This window comes from Physella acuta, unplaced genomic scaffold (genome assembly GCF_028476545.2).
Source record: "Physella acuta isolate Inbredline_101_S28 unplaced genomic scaffold, ASM2847654v3 ptg001059l, whole genome shotgun sequence".
Taxonomy (NCBI): domain Eukaryota; kingdom Metazoa; phylum Mollusca; class Gastropoda; family Physidae; genus Physella; species Physella acuta.
In genome coordinates this window covers 138,839-164,441 of record NW_026732576.1, presented here as the reverse complement: position 1 = coordinate 164,441, position 25,603 = coordinate 138,839, and the positions used below count along the sequence as shown (strand labels likewise).

The 25,603-nt window shown below is 45.3% G+C and overlaps 1 protein-coding gene across 3 annotated transcripts in view; it reads left to right on the top strand.

Moving 5' to 3' along the window:
- LOC131955252 (transcription factor Sp9) overlaps positions 1–25,603 on the top strand; it is a 43,252-nt gene that overhangs the window by 11,830 nt on the left and 5,819 nt on the right. The window lies entirely within an intron of this gene.

Here is a 25,603-nt window from a genome sequence, read left to right as displayed (position 1 = left end):
ATTGGACCTAATTAAATGTGTATAAATTGGACCTAATTAAATGTGTATAAATTGGACCTAATTAAATGTGTATAAATTGGACCTAATTAAATGTGTATAAATTGGACCTAATTAAACGTATTTAAGATAGATCTAATTAAATGTGTATAAGATAAACCTCATATAATGTCCATTAGACTAATGAAATTTACAGGCTTTTTCCTTCAAATCGACCTACACTAAATAAATTATAGTGAATGGATATATTTTAATTGGATATTCTGGATGCTACTGGATACATGCCACTGTGGATATTCCTGGATACTACGTGAGAGTTTTCACTTGGTTTTGATGCCAATATTTGACCTTTAGACACCCGACACATTTTCAAGACACAACTTTCTCTGTTAGACACATTTCTAAGACACAACTTTCCTGTTAGACACATTTCTAAGACACAACTGTCTCTGTTAGACACATTTCTAAGACACAACTGTCTCTGTTAGACACATTTCTAATACACAACTTTCTCTGACACATTTCTAAGACACAACTTTTTCTGTTAGACACATTTCTAAGACCCACCTTTCTCTTTGAAGAAGACATCTAGATAAGTTTTATAGTCTTGTCCCTTGTTGTAGTCTAGTACAAATCATAGACACGCGTAGACACATCATAGACACGGGTAGACACATCATATACACGGGTAGACAAAGACATCGTAGACACGGGTAGACACATCATAGACACGGGTAGACACATATATCATATACACGGGTAGACACATCATAGACACGGGTAGACACATCATAGACACGGGTAGACACATCATAGACACGGGTAGACACATCATAGACACGGGTAGGCACATCATAGACACGGGTAGACACATATATCATATCACGGGTAGACACATCATAGACACGGGTAGGCACATCATAGACACGGGTAGACACATATATCATATACACGGGTAGACACATCATAGACACTTGTAGACACCGACAGTAAAGTATTTAGCAAGAATTCAAAATAAAAAGACTTGAAACAGAAAGCATTACTCTGGAGCTCATAAAGAACTGACAATGGTAATTTAAAACAGAAGTAGATCAACACTCTTTGACTGCGATTATTAACAATTGACACTTATTATTAACGTTTAGACATATATCATTGACTTAGATAGTCAACCATTAGACATATATCATTGACTTAGATAATCAACCATTAGACATATATCATTGACTTAGATAGTCAACTATTAGACATAAATCATTGAATTAGATAGCCAACTATTAGACATATTTCATTGACTGATCAAATCAGCCGTTTAGACGTATTAAACAATACTTACAGAAATTGATGAACGTAATACATAATTTAATGTAGACATACAGAATGACAATAGCTAAAGTTTTCTATTATTACTTATACTATATGGAATTATAACATCCAAAGCTATATATTTTTATATATCTCATATAATATAACCATATATATGTTCGACATAACTGTCATCGTAGTTAGAATTAACTATCTACATAGTAGTAAGGTTGGTCGCTGGTGTGTTTGTGTTGTGTTCAGGTGTCTACCAACACGTTAAACACAGCAACGCCAGAGATCTAATGTTGTGTTTGTGTTGTGTTCAAGTGTCGACCGACACGTTAAACACAGGCATACCCGTGACCTAACAGAGCGTAGACTAACACGGAATAAAATTTCTGCCAACTTCCTTCATAATTTCATGCTCTGCTTGCTATTTTATCCAACGTTTGATGAACCAGAACAAACAAACAAACAAACTTACCTATCAGCAAGACACAAGACACAACTAGATCCCCAAATGTATTTTACGTTTTTAATTTGTTACACGCTGTGATTGGTGAGCTGAGAAAAAGTTACAATGGGAGAATTTTATGGGGAAAAAAAGTCTCAGAAATAAAGTCATAGAAAAAAAAGTCACAAAAATGTTCCAAGAAATATTTTGATTTTCTTGTAGACACTTGTAAAATTTCGGGTGTTTATAATTGCGCGTTGTTTTTGTTCTTAACGTTTGTATAAAGTTTAACTGTATTGTTGTTCTTCTTTTATCTTCTGCATAAGAAAAATTGTCATAACATGACTCACACAACAGCCTCAAATTTTGTTTCTTATTTAAATACCTGGTAGAAAAATTATTTATAAAAGAAATTTAGGCAGATCTTGTGTTTTAGATACATCTTTGTGTTTTAGGCACATTTTTATGTTTTAGGCACATCTTGGTGTTTTAGGCACATCTTTGTGTTTTAGGCACATCTTTGTGTTTTAGGCACATCTTTATGTTTTAGGCACATCTTGTGTTTTAGGCACATCTTTGTGTTTTAGGCACATTTTTATGTTTTAGGCACATCTTGTGTTTTAGGAACATCTTGGTGTTTTAGGCACATCTTGGTGTTTTAGGCACATCTTGTGTTTTAAGAACATCTTGGTGTTTTAGGCACATCTTGTGTTTTGAATGTTTAGCCTTTCCTCTGTGGCCTAGTCCGTCCACACGATATATAATATTTTTTTTTTAATGACAGCCTTTGTACCGCGTCGGCCTTTTGTCTTGATCCTTGTGTAATGATCAAGATAAATGTGGTCAGTAAAGGTGGTTGAACGATTGTTGAGAATAGGAATAGATTGTTGTGAAATACATAAAAGTATTAATAACTGCCATGCAAATACACTTTTGCGACTTTTTTTCCTGTGACTTTTTTCTTGCGACATTTGATTTTCTGCAATGCAACGTCTGCTGTCTGCTCCATATGTCTGCTCCACAAGTCTGCTCCACATGTCTGCTGTCTGCTCCACATGTCTGCTGTCTGCTACACATGTCTGCTCCATATGTCTGCTGTCTGCTCCACATGTCTGCTGTCTGCTCCACATGTCTGCTCCACATGTCTGCTGTCTGCTCCACATGTCTGCTCCACATGTCTGCTGTCTGCTCCACATGTCTGCTCCACATGTCTGCTCCACATGTCTGCTCCACATGTCTGCTCCACATGTCTGCTCCACATGTCTGCTCCACATGTCTGCTCCACATGTCTGCTCCACATGTCTGCTCCACATGTCTGCTGTCTGCTCCACATGTCCGCTGTCTGCTCCACATGTCTGCTGTCTGCTCCACATGTCTGCTGTCTGCTCCACATGTCTGCTCCACATGTCTGCTCCACATGTCTGCTCCACATGTCTGCTGTCTGCTCCACATGTCTGCTGTCTGCTCCACATGTCTGCTGTCTGCTCCACATGTCTGCTCCACATGTCTGCTCCACATGTCTGCTGTCTGCTCCACATGTCTGCTCCACATGTCTGCTCCACATGTCTGCTGTCTGCTCCACATGTCTGCTCCACATGTCTGCTGTCTGCTCCACATGTCTGCTCCACATGTCTGCTCCACATGTCTGCTCCACATGTCTGCTGTCTGCTCCACATGTCTGCTCCACATGTCTGCTCCACATGTCTGCTGTCTGCTCCACATGTCTGCTGTCTGCTCCACATGTCTGCTCCACATGTCTGCTTCACATGTCTGCTCCACATGTCTGCTCCATATGTCTGCTGTCTGCTCCACATGTCTGCTCCACATGTCTGCTCCACATGTCTGCTCCACATGTCTGCTCCACATGTCTGCTCCACAAGTCTGCTCCACATGTCTGCTCCACATGTCTGCTCCACATGTCTGCTCCACATGTCTGCTGTCTGCTCCACATGTCTGCTCCACATGTCTGCTGTCTGCTCCACATGTCTGCTGTCTGCTCCACATGTCTGCTCCACATGTCTGCTGTCTGCTCCACATGTCTGCTGTCTGCTCCACATGTCTGCTCCACATGTCTGCTCCACAAGTCTGCTCCACATGTCTGCTCCACATGTCTGCTCCACATGTCTGCTGTCTGCTCCACATGTCTGCTCCACATGTCTGCTGTCTGCTCCACATGTCTGCTGTCTGCTCCACATGTCTGCTCCACATGTCTGCTCCACATGTCTGCTCCACATGTCTGCTCCACATGTCTGCTCCACATGTCTGCTGTCTGCTCCACATGTCTGCTCCACATGTCTACTCCACATGTCTGCTCCACATGTCTGCTCCACATGTCTGCTGTCTGCTCCACATGTCTGCTCCACATGTCTGCTCCACATGTCTGCTGTCTGCTCCACATGTCTGCTGTCTGCTCCACATGTCTGCTCCACATGTCTGCTCCACATGTCTGCTGTCTGCTCCACATGTCTGCTGTCTGCTCCACATGTCTGCTCCACATGTCTGCTCCACATGTCTGCTGTCTGCTCCACATGTCTGCTGTCTGCTCCACATGTCTGCTGTCTGCCCTACATGTCTGCTCCACATGTCTGCTCCACATGTCTGCTCCACATGTCTGCTGTTTGCTTCACATGTCTGCTGTCTGCTCCACATGTCTGCTCCACATGTCTGCTCCACATGTCTGCTCCACATGTCTGCTCCACATGTCTGCTCCACATGTCTGCTCCACATGTCTGCTCCACATGTCTGCTCCACATGTTTGCTCCACATGTCTGCTCCACATGTCTGCTGTCTGCTCCACATGTCTGATGTCTGCTCCACATGTCTGCTCCACATGTCTGCTGTCTGCTCCACATGTCTGCTGTCTGCTCCACATGTCTGCTCCACATGTCTGCTGTCTGCTCCACATGTCTGCTGTCTGCTCCACATGTCTGCTGTCTGCTCCACATGTCTGCTGCACATGTCTGCTGTCTGCTCCACATGTCTGCTCCACATGTCTGCTCCACATGTCTGCTCCACATGTCTGCTCCACATGTCTGCTCCACAAGTCTGCTCCACATGTCTGCTGTCTGCTCCACATGTCTGCTCCACATGTCTGCTCCACATGTCTGCTCCACATGTCTGCTCCACATGTCTGCTCCACATGTCTGCTCCACATGTCTGCTCCACATGTCTGCTCCACATGTCTGCTCCACATGTCTGCTCCACAAGTCTGCTCCACATGTCTGCTCCACATGTCTGCTGTCTGCTCCGCATGTCTGCTGTCTGCTCCACATGTCTGCTGTCTGCTCCACATGTCTGCTGTCTGCTCCACATGTCTGCTCCACATGTCTGCTCCACATGTCTGCTCCACATGTCTGCTCCACATGTCTGCTCCACATGTCTGCTCCACATGTCTGCTCCACATGTCTGCTCCACATGTCTGCTGTCTGCTCCACATGTCTGCTGTCTGCTCCACATGTCTGCTCCACATGTCTGCTGTCTGCTCCACATGTCTGCTCCACATGTCTGCTCCACATGTCTGCTGTCTGCTCCACATGTCTGCTGTCTGCTCCACATGTCTGCTCCACATGTCTGCTCCACATGTCTGCTGTCTGCTCCACATGTCTGCTGTCTGCTCCACATGTCTGCTCCACATGTCTGCTCCACATGTCTGCTGTCTGCTCCACATGTCTGCTGTCTGCTCCACATGTCTGCTGTCTGCCCTACATGTCTGCTCCACATGTCTGCTCCACATGTCTGCTCCACATGTCTGCTGTTTGCTTCACATGTCTGCTGTCTGCTCCACATGTCTGCTCCACATGTCTGCTCCACATGTCTGCTCCACATGTCTGCTCCACATGTCTGCTCCACATGTCTGCTGTCTGCTCCACATGTCTGCTGTCTGCTCCACATGTCTGCTCCACATGTCTGCTGTCTGCTCCACATGTCTGCTCCACATGTCTGCTCCACAAGTCTGCTCCACATGTCTGCTCCACATGTCTGCTCCACATGTCTGCTCCACATGTCTGCTCCACATGTCTGCTCCACATGTCTGCTCCACATGTCTGCTCCACATGTCTGCTCCACATGTCTGCTCCACATGTCTGCTCCACATGTCTGCTGTCTGTCCCACTCACATTTCCTATCGCCAGTTTTACGACGAGGATCCTATTTGTTAATGAAGAGAAGGGTGGAGGAATGGGGGGGGGGGGTGGTGGAGGAGAGAATAAAGGGGAAGAATGAGATGAAAAACATTTCGGCTAATTTCAATATTGCTAAAACAAACCCTCCCCCACCCCCTTATTTATTTCGATGTGTTTTTATAACGTCTCTGCATTGGTGGGGCGTTTAAAATCTGTCCACTTCTGGCCATGTGGCTATATAGTCATTATTAGGCAGCTAAATTAGGAAGTGCTTATTTCCGCCAAAGATAGAGAAAATAAACAACCTGCGTATTTCTTCTCACCGATGGTCTATATTTAGCTTTAATTTATGTAGGCCTACATAGATATTTTTAGAATTTTTTAGAAGTTTTTTGGTGTTTTCTTTTTAATTTTTTACAATATCTTTCAAGCGCTGCATGGAAGAAGAATCGATAGTAGAGGGACTATCAAGAAAGTTTCGGGTTCAAATCTATTAGCTTAATGGGGTTATTTTTTAATTATGCAAAAATGTGAAAGGAAAGATGCGCAACGGAAAACTGCTGACGAAAAAGTGCGCTAGGGCATTTATTGACACTGGATAAAAAATGACTAAATGTATGCCTACACTGAAGCATAGTAAAACATTTTTCAACAAAATATGACAAAATTACAGTGTATTAGTATAAATAGTTTGCATTTGCGCATTTTTTCTGTTTTCTTTTTTTTTTTTTTATTTTCAACGCATTAAATTATATCTTATTTATGGCTAGGGTTAGAGTTAGGGTTAGTGGTTAGGGTTAGGGATTTGTTTTAGGGTGGGTTAAGGATAGTCTAATAAAATAATGATGATTTTTATCAGAGCAATATATTGAGATTTGTAAGTAAATTAATGAAAACAAGTAGATACATAGATCTGCATTTTATGTAGGTATTTTATTTTTTGACTTTGCTCAGATAATTTGGTTGTAGTGCAGATGAAATACGCAAGGATAAAAGCACAACGTTTATTTCCTCGACAGGTTGGATAAAGATATAAGCAGTTTGCGTATTTCATCTGTCCTTGGCCGAAATAAGCATGAACACTAAGTTAATTTCAATCCTGACATTGTGGCTATATATAGCAGATCTGATTGGTGACACGGTGGATTGTATTGGTGACACGGTGGATCAGTTTGGTGACACAGTAGATCTGATTGGTGACACGGTGGATTGTATTGGTGACACGGTGGATCAGTTTGGTGACACAGTGGATTGTATTGGTGACACGGTGGATCAGTTTGGTGACACAGTGGATTGTATTGGTGACACCGTGGATTGTATTGGTGACACGAAGGTCCCGATCTGATTGGTGACACAGTGGATTGTATTGGTGACACGAAGGTCCCGATCTGATTGGTGACACGGTGGATCAGTTTGGTGACACAGTGGATTGTATTGGTGACACAGTGGATTGTATTGGTGACACGAAGGTCCCGATCTGATTGGTGACACAGTGGATTGTATTGGTGACACGAAGGTCCCGATCTGATTGGTGACACGGTGGATCAGTTTGGTGACACAGTGGATTGTATTGGTGACACAGTGGATTGTATTGGTGACACGAAGGTCCCGATCTGATTGGTGACACGGTGAATCAGTTTGGTGACATAAAAAGCTGGATTAGGGACATGATGGATCATACTGGTGACACAGTACATCTGATTGGTAACACCGTGGATCAGTTTGGTGACACAGTGGATTTTATTGGTGACACGAAGGTCCCGATTGGTGACACACTTGACTCGATGTGTGGGATATATAAAAACCGCATGTTTTTGAGGGGCCCGTAAGATTGTGTAACCCATTAAATTCTACTAAATCTCCGTCACGAGATCCGATTGGCTGTTGCCCCAGCGATGTTTACTCACGGCCTATGCCAGCAGTTTGTTGTTTTGTTTATAAACACAACCCCCCCCCCCCCTCATCTCCATCCCACCCTCCCCCGCCGTATAACGATTGATCGACCTCCCATTCGCTGGTCAGATTTCTAGTTAGGTGAAGGAAAAAAATGTCCGCACAATCGCAGGTAGCTTTTTCTCTAACTTACATGCTCTGTTGTGTGTAGGTTGTGGGGAGTGTGGGGGGGGGGGGGGAGGAAGGGAAGGGGTAGGAGATGAGTTTATCAGTTACGTATAGTAGAGGGAGGGGGTAGAATACGGGTAGATCAGTTGTGTGGGGTGGGGGGGGGGGGTTAATGAGTTGTGTGGAGGAGGGGAGTAGAAGACGAGTTTTTCAGTTGTGTGAAGCCCTCATGTTGTTGTCACGTGACTCCGAATGTATTGAACTGATCAAGCTATCTCCATTGATACACAATCTTAGATCGATTATCGATACGCCGACTCCTGGATCTGCTCCAGATTTATTGCATGCTTTAGTTGTTCGTATCCTCAGTAATTAAAATATAGGGTAGGCGGACGTTTGATTATTATCTCGTGAGTTCCTGCCCGTACCCCCCCCCCCCCAGCCAAGTAATATTTAATTATTGTGATGGAGATCTTCTTTAATATTACTATTAAGAAGGATACAGGCGCTCACTTTAGAATATTTTGTTAGCACCTCTCATCACTTTGTTAAATATAGTACCTCTTATCACTTTGTTAAATATAGCACCTCTCTTCACTTTGTTAAATATAGCACCTCTCTTCAATTTGTTATATTTAGCACCTCTCTTCACTTTGTTAAATATAGCACCTCTCATTACTTTGTTAAATATAGCACCTCTCATCACTGTGTTAACCCCTTCTCATAACTTAAAAACGGCAAATACCGCCATACCATACCCATTCCTTCCTTATCTGTCATATGACTAAATATACGTAGGATAAATTAATTTGTTAGAGTAATGAAATGATAAAATTAATGATTCTATCTACTGTTAAAGTGGGATATTCTTTTTTAAAACCAAGTGCTAATGTTGGATAATTAGTCGAATAGATTACGGTTAGACTAGATTTATGGTTATTGTTGTGATGAAGATGGTCTCTAAGAGTCGGAGCTTAAGGTATTTCTAACTGAACAACGTTAAAGCTCTGTCTGTGTGGCTTTAGTAGGCTATTTCATTGTGTTCAAATGATAATAAATGTTGATAAGTGTCATGATAAGTGCAATGATAAGTGTCATGATGTGATCATTAACTGCACGAAGTCATCAGACATGAAGTCATCATTTAATGTCACGTGATTTTAACAAAGGTAAACGACGACGTTCTTTTCTGGGCAGCATAAACTCCCTTCCCTCTCCACACTTCCTTCTCCATTCCCTTTCCCTAATTCCCCCTCTCCTCCATTCCCTTTCCCTAATTCCCCCTCTCCTCCATTCCCTCTCCCTAATTCCCCCACTCCTCCATTCCCTCTCCTCCATTTCCTCTCTATCCATTCCATCTATGTTATACATTATTATATTATTATATACATCACGATCACATCACCATGTTATAGGTATATATACGTTATATACATCCCCATCACTATGATTTTTTACATCACCAACACCATATTATACATCACTAACATCATAATATTATGCATAAAAAACGATCATATTATACATCACCTCCAGCATATTTAATACAGCAGCACTGTACCCCCCCCCCCACACCCCCACACGTGAGGCCCACACCTCCAGGTACTGGAGCAGGAAGCTGAAGGTGCCATAAACCAGGCCGCCGGTAATCACGTGAGATAGCGAGCTGTCCGTACAGTGCCAGCTTATGGCTAATTAGAAATTATCTGCTGCTTGACGCCGCTGCAGACAAAGTAATAGGTAGGGGGCGGGCTCGAACCTGGCTCCAGATTTAATGAGGCAGACGGGAAGGTCGCGCGGGTTGACGGATTTATCGGGACCTTTCACTTTTTAGCCGGCTAGTTTCTTATTTAACCAATCAGCAGTTGACAGCTCAAGACTTACATGCACGTGCTAGCTACACCTTACACATTTCACGTGACCTACTACACACATATGCTAGCTACACCTTACACATTTCACTTGACCGACTACACACGTATGCTAGCCACACCTTACACATTTCACTTGACCGACTACACACGTGCTAGCTACACCTTACACATTTCACTTGACCTACTACACACACGTGCTAGCCACACCTTACACATTTCACTTGACCTACTACACACGTGCTAGCTACACCTTACACATTTCACTTGACCTACTACACACACGTGCTAGCCACACCTTACACATTTCACTTTACCTACTACACACGTGTTAGCCAAACCTTACACATTTCACTTGACCTACTACACACACGTGCTAGCCACACCTTACACATTTCACTTGACCTACTACACACACATGCTAGCCACACCTTACACATTTCACTTGACCTACTACACACACGTGCTAGCTACACCTTACACATTTCACTTGACCTGCTACACACGTGCTAGCTACACCTTACACATTTCACTTGACCTACTACACACACGTGCTAGCCACACCTTACACATTTCACTTGACATACTACACACATATGCTAGCTACACCTTACACACTCCACGCCCCACTACCGACACTTTACCCTGTACATAGATTTCTACCAAACAACACCCCGCTCTTCTGGGAGACAGAAAGTTCCAACAGTCTTATAGATTTGTATCAATACCTCATGAATTTGTGTACAGAACTTGTAAGACTCTTGCACACAGAACTTGTATATAGAACATGTATCTAAAACAAACAGCTTCTTACTGAACCGCCTGAAGTAAATTATGTAACCTTACAAAAAATAAATCAGGGGATGGCAGAGATCTATAGCTGTCAGACATTACGAGCAATACAAGACTGACAGGAGCAATACTAGAGTTTCTTCCAGGCATCTCTTCGGGGGCGGGGGGCAAAACCCAACCCCCCCCCCCCCCCCCACGAAATGAAATTTATATAATTTATATAGAAAATATATACTTTGAACAGTGTCCGCCTCCCCGAAGAAAGTCTACCCCCCCCCCTCTACCCCCCCCCCCCCCCCGAAAATTTCAAGTGCCCCCCCCCCCCCCGGAGAAAAAAGTCTGGAAGAAACAGTGAGCAATACAAGACTGACATGGCTAGGAGCAGTACAAGACTGTAAAATGTAGGCCTATATTGTAATGTTAAATATCGGAATACTTTAATGCTGCTGTAAGTTATATTGCGATATCAGATTAATTTAAAAATAAGGGTAATTTCCAGCCTGCCGTTTTAGGCCTATATTGGAGTGTTAGCTAGCGGAATAAATTTAGTGCAAAAGCAAGTTAGAGGGCTATATTGGAATGTTAAATATTGGAATAATTTCTTGTCTAATGCAAGTTGACACCCACTTGCTTAAGTGAATGCATGAAGACAAATTTCATGGCTTCAAAAGTCGAGCAAACATCCCCGGCTCAAATCATCAGTCGCGACACCTACGTAGACTGCCGTTGACTTTTATCCTCAGGAGAAAAAACTGAGATCAAACACCACCCAAAACCCCACTACCCACATACCGTAGATTATCTCTGTCTAAATTACCCGTACCTAAAACGTCATTAATACTTACCCCCAAGAAACAAATAGACTCGCCCAAGGATAAAACCTCGACTCGTCCAATATTGGATCAACTTTGTTCCTGCCACTCCTGTCCATAGGGCCAGAACATCGGGAGCCGACGGCATGGAGAAATCTGAAGCAAAAACTCTTTGAAAGATTAAACATCAGCGAGCCTGTTCAGAGGAAACGAAACTAGGAAACATCCCAGTCTCGCTCCCCATTTGTTTGATAGATGGGCCTTATATCTGCTTTCATTACTCAAGGAATAGTAGTCGAGGAATCCTTTAAATACACAGCGATAAAATGTTAACAACTCGCCCAACTTTATTTTTGTCAAGTGATGCGATTAAATGTTAACAACTACCAAACTTCAAACGAATGTTAACATAAAAATGAACAAAACGATTCTATCCATGCTTGCATCGTGTTTTAACATTGCTACTGCTGTCTCTCTCTCTTGTTTACAACGTCCCACCTCTATTTTAGTTTCAAAATCTATTTATTTACATCGTTATTCAATACCCCTGCCATCACCGTCATTGATCACCACTGCCACCCCTATTGATCACCACTGCCACCCCTATTGATCACCACTGCCACCCCTATTGATCACCACTGCCACCACCCCTATTGATCACCACTGTCACCCCTATTGATCACCACTGCCACCACCCTTATTGATCACCACTGCCACCCTTATTGATCACCACTGTCACCCCTATTGATCACCACTATCACCACCCCTATTGATCACCACTGTCACCCCTATTGATCACCACTGCCACCCCTATTGATCACCACTGTCACCCCTATTGATCACCACTGCCACCCTTATTGATCACCACTGCCACCCTTATTGATCACCACTGCCACCCCTATTGATCACCACTGCCACCACCCTTATTGATCACCACTGTCACCCCTATTGATCACCACTGTCACCCCTATTGATCACCACTGCCACCACCCCTATTGATCACCACTGTCACCCCTATTGATCACCACTGCCACCCTTATTGATCACCACTGTCACCCCTATTGATCACCACTATCACCACCCCTATTGATCACCACTGTCACCCCTATTGATCACCACTGCCACCCCTATTGATCACCACTGTCACCCCTATTGATCACCACTGCCACCCTTATTGATCACCACTGCCACCCTTATTGATCACCACTGCCACCCCTATTGATCACCACTGCCACCACCCTTATTGATCACCACTGTCACCCCTATTGATCACCACTGCCACCACCCCTATTGATCACCACTGCCACCACCCCTATTGATCACCACTGCCACCCCTATTGATCACCACTGTCACCCCTATTGATCACCACTGTCACCTCTATTGATCACCACTGCCACCCCTATTGATCACCACTATCACCACCCCTATTGATCACCACTGTCACCCCTATTGATCACCACTGTCACCTCTATTGATCACCACTGCCACCACCACTATTGATCACCACTATCACCACCCTTATTGATCACCACTGTCACCCCTATTGATCACCACTGTCACCCCTATTGATCACCACTGCCACCACCCCTATTGATCACCACTATCACCACCCCTATTGATCACCACTGTCACCCCTATTGATCACCACTATCACCACCCCTATTGATCACCACTGCCACCCCTATTGATCACCACTGCCACCCTTATTGATCACCACTGCCACCCCTATTGATCACCACTGTCACCCCTATTGTTCACCACTGCCACCCCTATTGATCACCACTGCCACCACCCTTATTGATCACCACTGTCACCCCTATTGATCACCACTGTCACCCCTATTGATCACCACTGCCACCACCCTTATTGATCACCACTGTCACCCCTATTGATCACCACTGCCACCCATATTGATCACCACTGCCACCACCCTTATTGATCACCACTGTCACCCCTATTGATCACCACTGTCACCCCTATTGATCACCACTGCCACCCCTATTGATCACCACTGCCACCACTATTGATCACCACTGCCACCCCTATTGATCACCACTGCCACCACCCCTATTGATCACCACTGTCACCCCTATTGATCACCACTATCACCACCCCTATTGATCACCACTGCCACCCCTATTGATCACCACTGTCACCACCCCTATTGATCACCACTGTCACCCCTATTGATCACCACTGTCATCTCTATTGATCACCACTGTCACCCTTATTGATCACCACTATAACCACCCCTATTGATCACCACTGTCACCACCCCTATTGATCACCACTGTCACCCCTATTGATCACCACTGTCACCTCTATTGATCAACACTGCCACCAACCCTATTGATCACCACTGCAACCCTTATTGATCACCACTATCACCACCCCTATTGATCACCACTGTCACCACCCCTATTGATCACCACTGTCACCCCTATTGATCACCACTGTCACCTCTATTGATCACCACTGCCACCACCCTTATTGATCACCACTGCCACCACCCCTATTGATCACCACTGTCACCACCCCTATTGATCACCACTGCCACCCCTATTGATCACCACTGTCACCCCTATTGATCACCACTGTCACCTCTATTGATCACCACTGCCACCACCCTTATTGATCACCACTGTCACCACCCCTATTGATCACCACTGTCACCCCTATTGATCACCACTGTCACCTCTATTGATCACCACTGCCACCACCCCTATTGATCACCACTATCACCACCCCTATTGATCACCACTGCCACCCTTATTGATCACCACTGCCACCCCTATTGATCACCACTGCCACCCTTATTAATCACCACTGCCACCCCTATTGATCACCACTATCACCACCCCTATTGATCACCACTGACACCCCTATTGATCACCACTGCCATCCCTATTGATCACCACTGTCACCTCTATTGATCACCACTGTCACCTCTATTGATCACCACTGCCACCCCTATTGATCACCACTGCCACCACCCTTATTGATCACCACTGTCACCCCTATTGATCACCACTGTCACCCCTATTGATCACCACTGCCACCACCCCTATTGATCACCACTGTCACCCCTATTGATCACCACTGTCACCCCTATTGATCACCACTGCCACCCCTATTGATCACCACTGTCACCCCTATTGATCACCACTGCCACCCTTATTGATCACCACTGCCACCCTTATTAATCACCACTGCCACCCCTATTGATCACCACTGCCACCACCCTTATTGATCACCACTGTCACCCCTATTGATCACCACTGCCACCCCTATTGATCACCACTGCCACCACCCCTATTGATCACCACTGCCACCACCCCTATTGATCACCACTGCCACCCCTATTGATCACCACTGTCACCCCTATTGATCACCACTGTCACCTCTATTGATCACCACTGCCACCCCTATTGATCACCACTATCACCACCCCTATTGATCACCACTGCCACCCCTATTGATCACCACTGTCACCTCTATTGATCACCACTGCCACCACCCCTATTGATCACCACTATCACCACCCCTATTGATCACCACTGTCACCCCTATTGATCACCACTATCACCACCCCTATTGATCACCACTGCCACCCCTATTGATCACCACTGCCACCCTTATTGATCACCACTGCCACCCCTATTGATCACCACTGTCACCCCTATTGATCACCACTGCCACCCCTATTGATCACCACTGCCACCACCCTTATTGATCACCACTGTCACCCCTATTGATCACCACTGTCACCCCTATTGATCACCACTGCCACCACCCTTATTGATCACCACTGTCACCCCTATTGATCACCACTGTCACCCCTATTGATCACCACTGCCACCCATATTGATCACCACTGCCACCACCCTTATTGATCACCACTGTCACCCCTATTGATCACCACTGTCACCCCTATTGATCACCACTGCCACCCCTATTGATCACCACTGCCACCCCTATTGATCACCACTGCCACCCCTATTGATCACCACTGCCACCACCCCTATTGATCACCACTGTCACCCCTATTTATCACCACTATCACCACCCCTATTGATCACCACTGCCACCCCTATTGATCACCACTGTCACCACCCCTATTGATCACCACTGTCACCCCTATTGATCACCACTGTCACCCCTATTGATCACCACTGTCACCTCTATTGATCACCACTGCCACCACCCCTATTGATCACCACTATCACCACCCCTATTGATCACCACTGTCACCCCTATTGATCACCACTGCCACCCTTATTGATCACCACTATCACCACCCCTATTGATCACCACTGTCACCACCCCTATTGATCACCACTGTCACCCCTATTGATCACCACTGTCACCTCTATTGATCACCACTGCCACCAACCCTATTGTCACCACTGCAACCCTTATTGATCACCACTATCACCACCCCTATTGATCACCACTGTCACCACCCCTATTGATCACCACTGTCACCCCTATTGATCACCACTGTCACCTCTATTGATCACCACTGCCACCACCCTTATTGATCACCACTGCCACCACCCCTATTGATCACCACTGTCACCACCCCTATTGATCACCACTGCCACCCCTATTGATCACCACTGTCACCCCTATTGATCACCACTGTCACCTCTATTGATCACCACTGCCACCACCCTTATTGATCACCACTGTCACCACCCCTATTGATCACCACTGTCACCCCTATTGATCACCACTGTCACCTCTATTGATCACCACTGCCACCACCCCTATTGATCACCACTATCACCACCCCTATTGATCACCACTGCCACCCTTATTGATCACCACTGCCACCCCTATTGATCACCACTGCCACCCTTATTAATCACCACTGCCACCCCTATTGATCACCACTATCACCACCCCTATTGATCACCACTGACACCCCTATTGATCACCACTGCCATCCCTATTGATCACCACTGTCACCTCTATTGATCACCACTGTCACCTCTATTGATCACCACTGCCACCCCTATTGATGACCACTGTCACCCCTATTGATTACCACTATCACCACCCCTATTGATCACCACTGCCACCCCTATTGATCACCACTGCCACCCTTATTGATCACCACTGCCACCCCTATTGATCACCACTATCACCACCCCTATTGATCACCACTGCCACCCCTATTGATCACCACTGCCACCCCTATTGATCACCACTGCCACCACCCTTATTGATCACCACTGCCACCCCTATTGATCACCACTGCCACCACCCTTATTGATCACCACTATCACCACCCTTATTGATCACCACTGCCACCCCTATTGATCACCACTGCCACCACCCTTATTGATCACCACTGCCACCCTTATTGATCACCACTGTCACCCCTATTAATCACCACTGCCACCCCTATTGATCACCACTGTCACCCCTATTGATCACCACTGTCACCCCTATTGATCACCACTGTCACCACCCCTATTGATCACCACTGCCACCCCTATTGATCACCACTGCCACCCCTATTGATCACCACTGTCACCCCTATTGATCACCACTGTCACCCCTAATGATCACCACTGCCACCACCCCTATTGATCACCACTGCCACCACCCCTATTGATCACCACTGTCACCCCTATTGATCACCACTATCACCACCCCTATTGATCACCACTGCCACCCCTATTGATCACCACTGCCACCCTTATTGATCACCACTGCCACCCCTATTGATCACCACTGTCACCCCTATTGATCACCACTGTCACCCCTCCTGATCACCACTGCCACCACCCTTATTGATCACCACTGCCACCCCTATTGATCACCACTGCCACCACCCTTATTGATCACCACTATCACCACCCTTATTGATCACCACTGCCACCCCTATTGATCACCACTGTCACCCCTATTGATCACCACTGCCACCACCCTTATTGATCACCACTGTCACCCCTATTAATCACCACTGCCACCCCTATTGATCACCACTGCCCCCCCCCCCCCATATCGATGATCTAGCAGCTCTCTCACATGTGAAGCGACGTGCCGAGGGCCCGTGTGACGATGATTAGACAGGACCCACGGGGGGGAGGGACGGGTGAAGCCACCCTGTAGACCCACGGGATGGCTGTTGACACAGACAGGACCCTAACTGGCACGAGCTAAACGGGGTTAAACTGGCAAATCTTTGCTTAAATCAACTCTCGGGTTTCAAAGCCGCCTCCGTGTGTTTGCCGAGCACGTAGACACTGTAAGGGTCGGACCGGCTGCCGGCTACACGGCCCCGGCCTCACGTCTCTCCGGCCTTTCACTCTGCTCCATTGATCCCCCCACTGGTGCCGCGGCAACGTCGCCGGCAAGATCAAAGCCCTGCCGCCATAAGGCACGGCAGCGGGCCCATACACCTTCACACTTCAAACGGTGGTCTCTTAGCTAATACCTCCAGCAATTAAAACACATGTCAGACCTCGGGACCTAATCGTGTGGTGTAGCGGGTAAGTAGGTCCGTCCTTAACTGACCACCATCTTTATTGCCGCAATTAAAACACATGTCAGACCTCGGGACCTAATCGTGTGGTGTAGCGGGTAAGTAGATCCGTCCTTAACTGACCACCATCTTTATTGCCGCAATTAAAACACATGTCAGACCTCGGGACCTAATCGTGTGGTGTAGCGGGTAAGTAGGTCTGACCTTAACTGACCACCATCTTTATTGCCGCAATTAAAACACATGTCAGACCTCGGGACCTAATCGTGTGGTGTAGCGGGTAAGTAGGTCCGTCCTTAACTGACCACCATCTTTATTGCCGCAATTAAAACACATGTCAGACCTCGGGACCTAATCGTGTGGTGTAGCGGGTAAGTAGGTCTGACCTTAACTGACCACCATCTTTATTGCCGCAATTAAAACACATGTCAGACCTCGGGACCTAATCGTGTGGTGTAGCGGGTAAGTAGGTCCGTCCTTAACTGACCACCATCTTTATTGCCGCAATTAAAACACATGTCAGACCTCGGGACCTAATCGTGTGGTGTAGCGGGTAAGTAGGTCTGACCTTAACTGACCACCATCTTTATTGCCGCAATTAAAACACATGTCAGACCTCGGGACCTAATCGTGTGGTGTAGCGGGTAAGTAGGTCCGTCCTTAACTGACCACCATCTTTATTGCCGCAATTAAAACACATGTCAGACCTCGGGACCTAATCGTGTGGTGTAGCGGGTAAGTAGGTCTGACCTTAACTGACCACCATCTTTATTGCCGCAATTAAAACACATGTCAGACCTCGGGACCTAATCGTGTGGTGTAGCGGGTAAGTAGGTCTGACCTTAACTGACCACCATCTTTATTGCCGCAATTAAAACACATGTCAGACCTCGGGACCTAATCGTGTGGTGTAGCGGGTAAGTAGGTCTGACCTTAACTGACCACCATCTTTATTGCCGCAATTAAAACACATGTCAGACCTCGGGACCTAATCGTGTGGTGTAGCGGGTAAGTAGGTCTGACCTTAACTGACCACCATCTTTATTGCCGCAATTAAAACACATGTCAGACCTCGGGACCTAATCGTGTGGTGTAGCGGGTAAGTAGGTCTGACCTTAACTGACCACCATCTTTATTGCCGCAATTAAAACACATGTCAGACCTCGGGACCTAATCGTGTGGTGTAATGGGTAAGTAGGTCTGACCTTAACTGACCACCATCTTTATTGCCGCAATTAAAACACATGTTAGACCTCGGGACCTAATCGTGTGGTGTAGTGGGTAAGTAGGTCTGACCTTAACTGACCACCATCTTTATTGCCGCAATTAAAACACATGTCAGACCTCGGGACCTAATCGTGTGGTGTAGCGGGTAAGTAGGTCTGACCTTAACTGACCACCATCTTTATTGCCGCAATTAAAACACATGTCAGACCTCGGGACCTAATCGTGTGGTGTAGCGGGTAAGTAGGTCTGACCTTAACTGACCACCATCTTTATTGCCGCAATTAAAACACATGTCAGACCTCGGGACCTAATCGTGTGGTGTAGCGGGTAAGTAGGTCCGTCCTTAACTGACCACCATCTTTATTGCCGCAATTAAAACACATGTCAGACCTCGGGACCTAATCGTGTGGTGTAGCGGGTAAGTAGGTCTGACCTTAACTGACCACCATCTTTATTGCCGCAATTAAAACACATGTCAGACCTCGGGACCTAATCGTGTGGTGTAGCGGGTAAGTAGGTCCGTCCTTAACTGACCACCATCTTTAATGCCGACCCTCAATCTAATTAGCCATTAGTAAATGTTCCCTGACGCATCGATCAAATTTTTCTTACCACATCCACCAACTGTCATTTCGTCTGTCATTTCGTCTGTCATTTCGTCTGTCATTTCGTCTGTCATTTCGTCTGTCATTTCGTCTGACATTTCGTCTGTCATTTCGTCTGTCATGTTGTCTGACATGTCGTCTGTCATGGGTGGAACATGCCTACCACACCTACCCAACAGATTTGTTTATAACTTAACACGTAGGTCAAGATCTGATAAGAGTAAAATGTTACAAAAACCCAATTTAAAAAAAAAAACAATTAAAGATCACTGTGTGAAGTGCTAATAGGGTCTCTCTTTTATATCCTCATATTCAGGTTTCTTCGCGTATTTTTGTCTTGTTTATTGCACGTTTTTTTTTACAAGCTTTTATTTAACTTGTTTCCTTTGTCTGTCTTTCTGTCTGTCGCCATGGATCGAAACTGCCGATCGAAATTTCGATTATTTCTAACAAACCGATTTGTTTCAAACATTGCACGTGGGTCAAGACGCGATGGCAATGTAATCTGACGTCAAATTTGACTTAATCGCTGCTACCTAGCGTTCTATCCTTTAATTAAGGGATATGGTTTTATAACTAATTTAATTAGTGGATATGCCAAATTTTAAATTAATTTATATGGCTAATTTAATTGTTGGATATAGTAATCTTTGAGTTATTTTTATGACTAATTTTAAGACATTTTTAAAATGAAAATTAAACAACCGTTGTCATCGACGGTAAACTGTTCTGGAAAATTTGAAAGAAATCATTTCAGTGGAAAAAGGTCCAACTTAAGTTATAAGATATGATCACAACGTTGTCGGCTAAGTAAAAGTTGAATCATTGTTTGTCTAAAATATCCTTACAATTTTTTTCATGGACAAAACTATACTAACAAGTATTTTTCAAAAATTACCATTTCATCATAACTTTTTTTCCACTGACTACCGTTTTGTTATAGTTTTTCAACTGATAATCTTTTAGCATAACTTTTTTTTATCCATACTGTCTATACTTTTTCATTGACAGTTTATTTCATCATAACGTTCAATTTTACGTTTCTCTCAACTCCAACGAGAGAGGTCCGAGCCTTTTACCTGATTGCTTTATTATTGCCTGGATCCACTGTATTTAAGATAAATTAATATCAAATTAATATCAAAGCCTTTGATGTGACTTTCTGACCAGTAAAATAGCCTAGGAGCGGAGCGGGTGGGGTGGAAGGCATTACTGTTTGGTCGAAATTTTAAGAGCTTAGAAAAATATAACAGGCTTTTCATTTTAACGTAACATTTTACTGACAATTATTTTATCAAAACTTTTTCTTCAAACAATTAAAAACAACAGCCTCGCTTTCTAACACCACTAAGAGGTGGTGTGTGTGTGTTGGGTGGGGGTGTGGGGTGGGGTGTCTTACCAGTCAAATCTCCAGCAGTTTTCTCCTCTCTGGCATTCAAACGTCTTTCTGACCGTGTCCTTTGACGTCGTCGTCCTGCTGACAAGGCCTGCAGCCAATCAGATGTGATCTAGCATCTTGCGGAGAGCTTCATTTACTCCCCGTATAATGGCCGCTACTTTTTTAGCCACAACATATAGGCACCCCCTGTTCCCCTCCAATACTCTTTTTAAAAAACTCTCCGCTCGTCGCTTGTCGAGTTTCCCATAGATGCCTTGAGTCCATTATTCTCCATTCAGCGCCGCTTTCATCGCCGCCGTTCTCCCCCCGCCCCACGCGCTGGCCGGCATAAAGCCCGCGCCGACATGCTCGCGTCACTCATGTGGAACTTACATCGCTCGCTCGCTTGCCGCGGACCTGCTCATCCATGAAGGTCAAATGTAATCAACGGTACTCATTCCTCATTCGTTGCTATACAAACACAAACATCATACAAACACAAACAGCATACAAACTTCAACAACGTTATCCAGACCAAATGTGGCCTCAACAATCGCTTGCTAGCTGATCTATTAATAGCGTGAACCTGAATTCCATAGGCCATAACATGTGGGCGGGGATATTACTATTTATATTTACCCTTGTAAGTGCGGCCATTAAATTTGATTGAGTACTGACATATTGAGTAGCTCCACCCATTCGTATCACCAACTTAATGAACGAATTGTGTACAGCTTGTGGGTTATCTGCCCTAAAATGAAAGACGTGTGTACAGTTTGTGGGGTATCTGCCCTTAAATGGACACAAGTTATCTCCTGTACGCAAGACACAATGCGTACTAATTTCAGGCTAACCCCATGCTTGACGACTGCACCCTTCGACCAGCCCCCTCCCCTCACCTCACCCCCACCCCCAGCCTAACATACCATTTCCGCATCGTTTTGTTGTAGCCCACGCATGTAAACTGAGCCGATGGGACAGAAGGTCTCTGGGCAGGTCCCTGAGAAGGTCCCTGTGAAGGTGCCTACTTTATGGACCTGCCTGTCTTGTTGGCCCTCACCAAACTGCTGATAAATTCTCAAATCTCATTACAGTCTTCTCACCACGTGACGGCCTGCTGCAGTAGGCCACGCCCCCTGTGTAATTGAAGAAGGGACGTCACCTTCCTGCTGCCTGTATCAAAAGCTGTTCATTAAGTCCCTTGTGCAGGCCGCGACCGTTTACACAATTTATTCGTTGCTTTCATTGGAAATTTCTTAATTTGGGCACCTATTTTTAGATTTCTTCAACATATGTTTGTAAAAATTTACCAGAAATACCTAATACCTGACCTCAATTTTTCGGACCGTTAAAAATATTTCTAATTGAATATATCCCAGTCAAACGGAAATAAACAATTGAAGTCATCGTGTTGAAACCGCTGAATTACCAAAACACGTTTTTTTCTCTTTAACTTTCAAAGTCAACAAAATTTAGACGACGTTAATCTGAGCTAAATACGCCGTACGTCGTGTAAGGAGAAAAATTGTGTCCGTCAGTAGCTTACATGAAGTAAACATGTTACTTAGCTTACCTGAAGTAAGGCTGTCCTTACATAGTAAAGATGTCAGGCTTTTATCCAGTGGCGTCACAAGGGGGGGGGTGGCAGGGGGACGTTCCGCACCGGGTAATACAATTTACGGGGTGACTCTACTTTTGAAACAAGAGGGGTGACACCTAACTGAAAATGCACATATTTTTGGATGGGAGGGAGGGGGGGTGACACTTGGAGTCATTGGCGACACCCGACTTAGTGAAGCCTCTGCTTGTAACACGCAGAGAGGGAGGGGCTGCGACGCCCACCTTTTGTCATCAACACCTACTACAGATATAAACACGACTATTTAAAATGTAGTGACGAGCTATCAAATAAAATGGTGGTGATCATCTGATAGTTGGTGTCTTCAGTACTTAGTTCAGTATTATACACGGGAGATATTGAATACATCTTTTAATAACGTCATCTTTTTAAAACCATCTCAGCATTTTATTTTAAAACCATCTCAGCATTTTATTTTCACTGTTAAAATAAAAGCACCGTCGTTGCGTGATGCTGGCATTAAGCTAGCGTCGGTAGGGGAGCTAATGGTTAACACAAGAGACGCATATGAAAAAATGATGTTGCAAGTTTTCGATTAGCGATTTGGAGTGATCAAGAAAAAGGAACAATTAATCGATGGACTAGAAAATTGTGTAATTGCTCTTGACAAAATTCTAGTGCAACTAACAGAAATTTGCTTCTTGTTGCTCCATTGATCGCACATGTCTTTTAATCTTGCCTTGTTCACGGCAGAATAGCAAACTGGGGGGTGCGGCGACAATAGAGGACCCCGACCAATCACTGGCTTTCCCTGCTCGAGTAAACTGACATTTGACCTGTGACGTCACATGACCCGGTTGGCCACTTGACTGATGTAGTCAGTGTGGACTTGAGTCATGCCAAAAGTGACTAAACACAACATATGCACAAAGTGACTAAACACACCATATGCCCAAAGTGACTAAAAACAACACATGCCCAAAGTGACTAAACACAACATATGCCCAAAGTGACTAAACACAACATATGCCCAAAGTGACTAAACACAACATATGCCCAAAGTGACTAAACACACCATATGCCCAAAGTGACTAAACACACCATATGCCCAAAGTGACTAAACACAACATATGCCCAAAGTGACTAAACACAACATATGCCCAAAGTGACTAAACACAACATATGCCCAAAGTGACTAAACACACCATATGCCCAAAGTGACTAAACACAACATATGCCCAAAGTGACTAAACACAACATATGCCCAAAGTGACTAAACACAACATATGCCCAAAGTGACTAAACACAGCATATGCCCATAGTGACTAAACACAACATATGCCCATAGTGACTAAACACAACATATGCCCACAGTGACTAAACACAACATATGCCCACAGTGACTAAACACAACATATGCCCACAGTGACTAAACACTTTCCCACATTGAGCACCCAATCCAATGCCAACCGTCCATCAACCTGTCGCAGCTAATTAAGTCTGGATTCCATCCTTTAACTGACAACTAGATTCGGGCCAACCAACAAGACCTAGACTCGGGCCATCCAACAGATCTAGACTCGGGTCATCCAACATATCTAGACACGGGCCATCCAACAAGATCTAGATTCGGGCCAACCAACAAGATCTAGACTCGGGCCATCCAACAAGATCTAGACTCGGGCCATCCAACAAGATCTAGACTCGGGCCATCCAACATATCTAGACACGGGCCATCCAACAAGATCTAGATTCGGGCCAACCAACAAGATCTAGAATCGGGCCATCCAACAGATCTAGACTCGGGTCATCCAACAAGATCTAAACTCGGGCCAACCAACCAAACCTAGACTCGGGCCATCCAACAAGATCTAGACTCGGGCCATCCAACAGATCTAGTCTCGGGCCATCCAACAAGACCTAGACTCGACCATCCAACAAGATCTAGACTCGGGCCATCCAGCAAGATCTAGACTCGGGCCATCCAGCAAGATCTAGACTCGGGTCATCCAACAAGATCTAGACTCGAGCCATCCAACATATCTAGACACGGGCCATCCAACAAGATCTAGACTCGGGCCATCCAACAAGATCTTAACTCGGGCCATCCAACAAGATCTAGACTCGGGCCATCCAAAAAGATCTTAACTCGGGCCATCCAACAAGATCTAGACTCGGGCCATCCAACAAGATCTAGACTCGGGCCATCCAACAAGATCTAGACTCGGGCCATCCAGCAAGATCTAGACTCGGGCCATCCAACAAGATCTAGACTCGGGCCATCCAACAAGATCTAGACTCGGGCCATCCAGCAAGATCTAGACTCGGGCCATCCAGCAAGATCTAGACTCGGGCCATCCAGCAAGATCTAGACTCGGGCCATCCAACAGATCTAGACTCGGGCCATCCAACAGATCTAGAGTCGGGCCATCCAACAAGATCTAGACTCGGGCCATCCAACCATTTGTTTTAGAAAGTGTTGACAAGTACACGAGCACAAGATCCCCTACGACCATTGACTGTCACAAGATCCCCTACGACCATTGACTGTCACAAGATCCCCAACGACCATTGACTGTCACAAGATCCATTGCTACCATTGACTGTCACAAGATCCCCTACGACCATTGACTGTCACAAGATCCCCTACGACCATTGACTGTCACAAGATCCCCTACGACCATTGACTGTCACAAGATCCCTACGACCATTGACTGTCACAAGATCCCCTACGACCATTGACTGTCACAAGATCCATTGTGACCATTGACTGTCACAAGATCCCCTACGACCATTGACTGTCACAAGATCCATTGTGACCATTGACTGTCACAAGAACCCCTACGACCATTGACTGTCACAAGAACCCCTACGACTATTGACTGTCACAAGATCCCTACGACC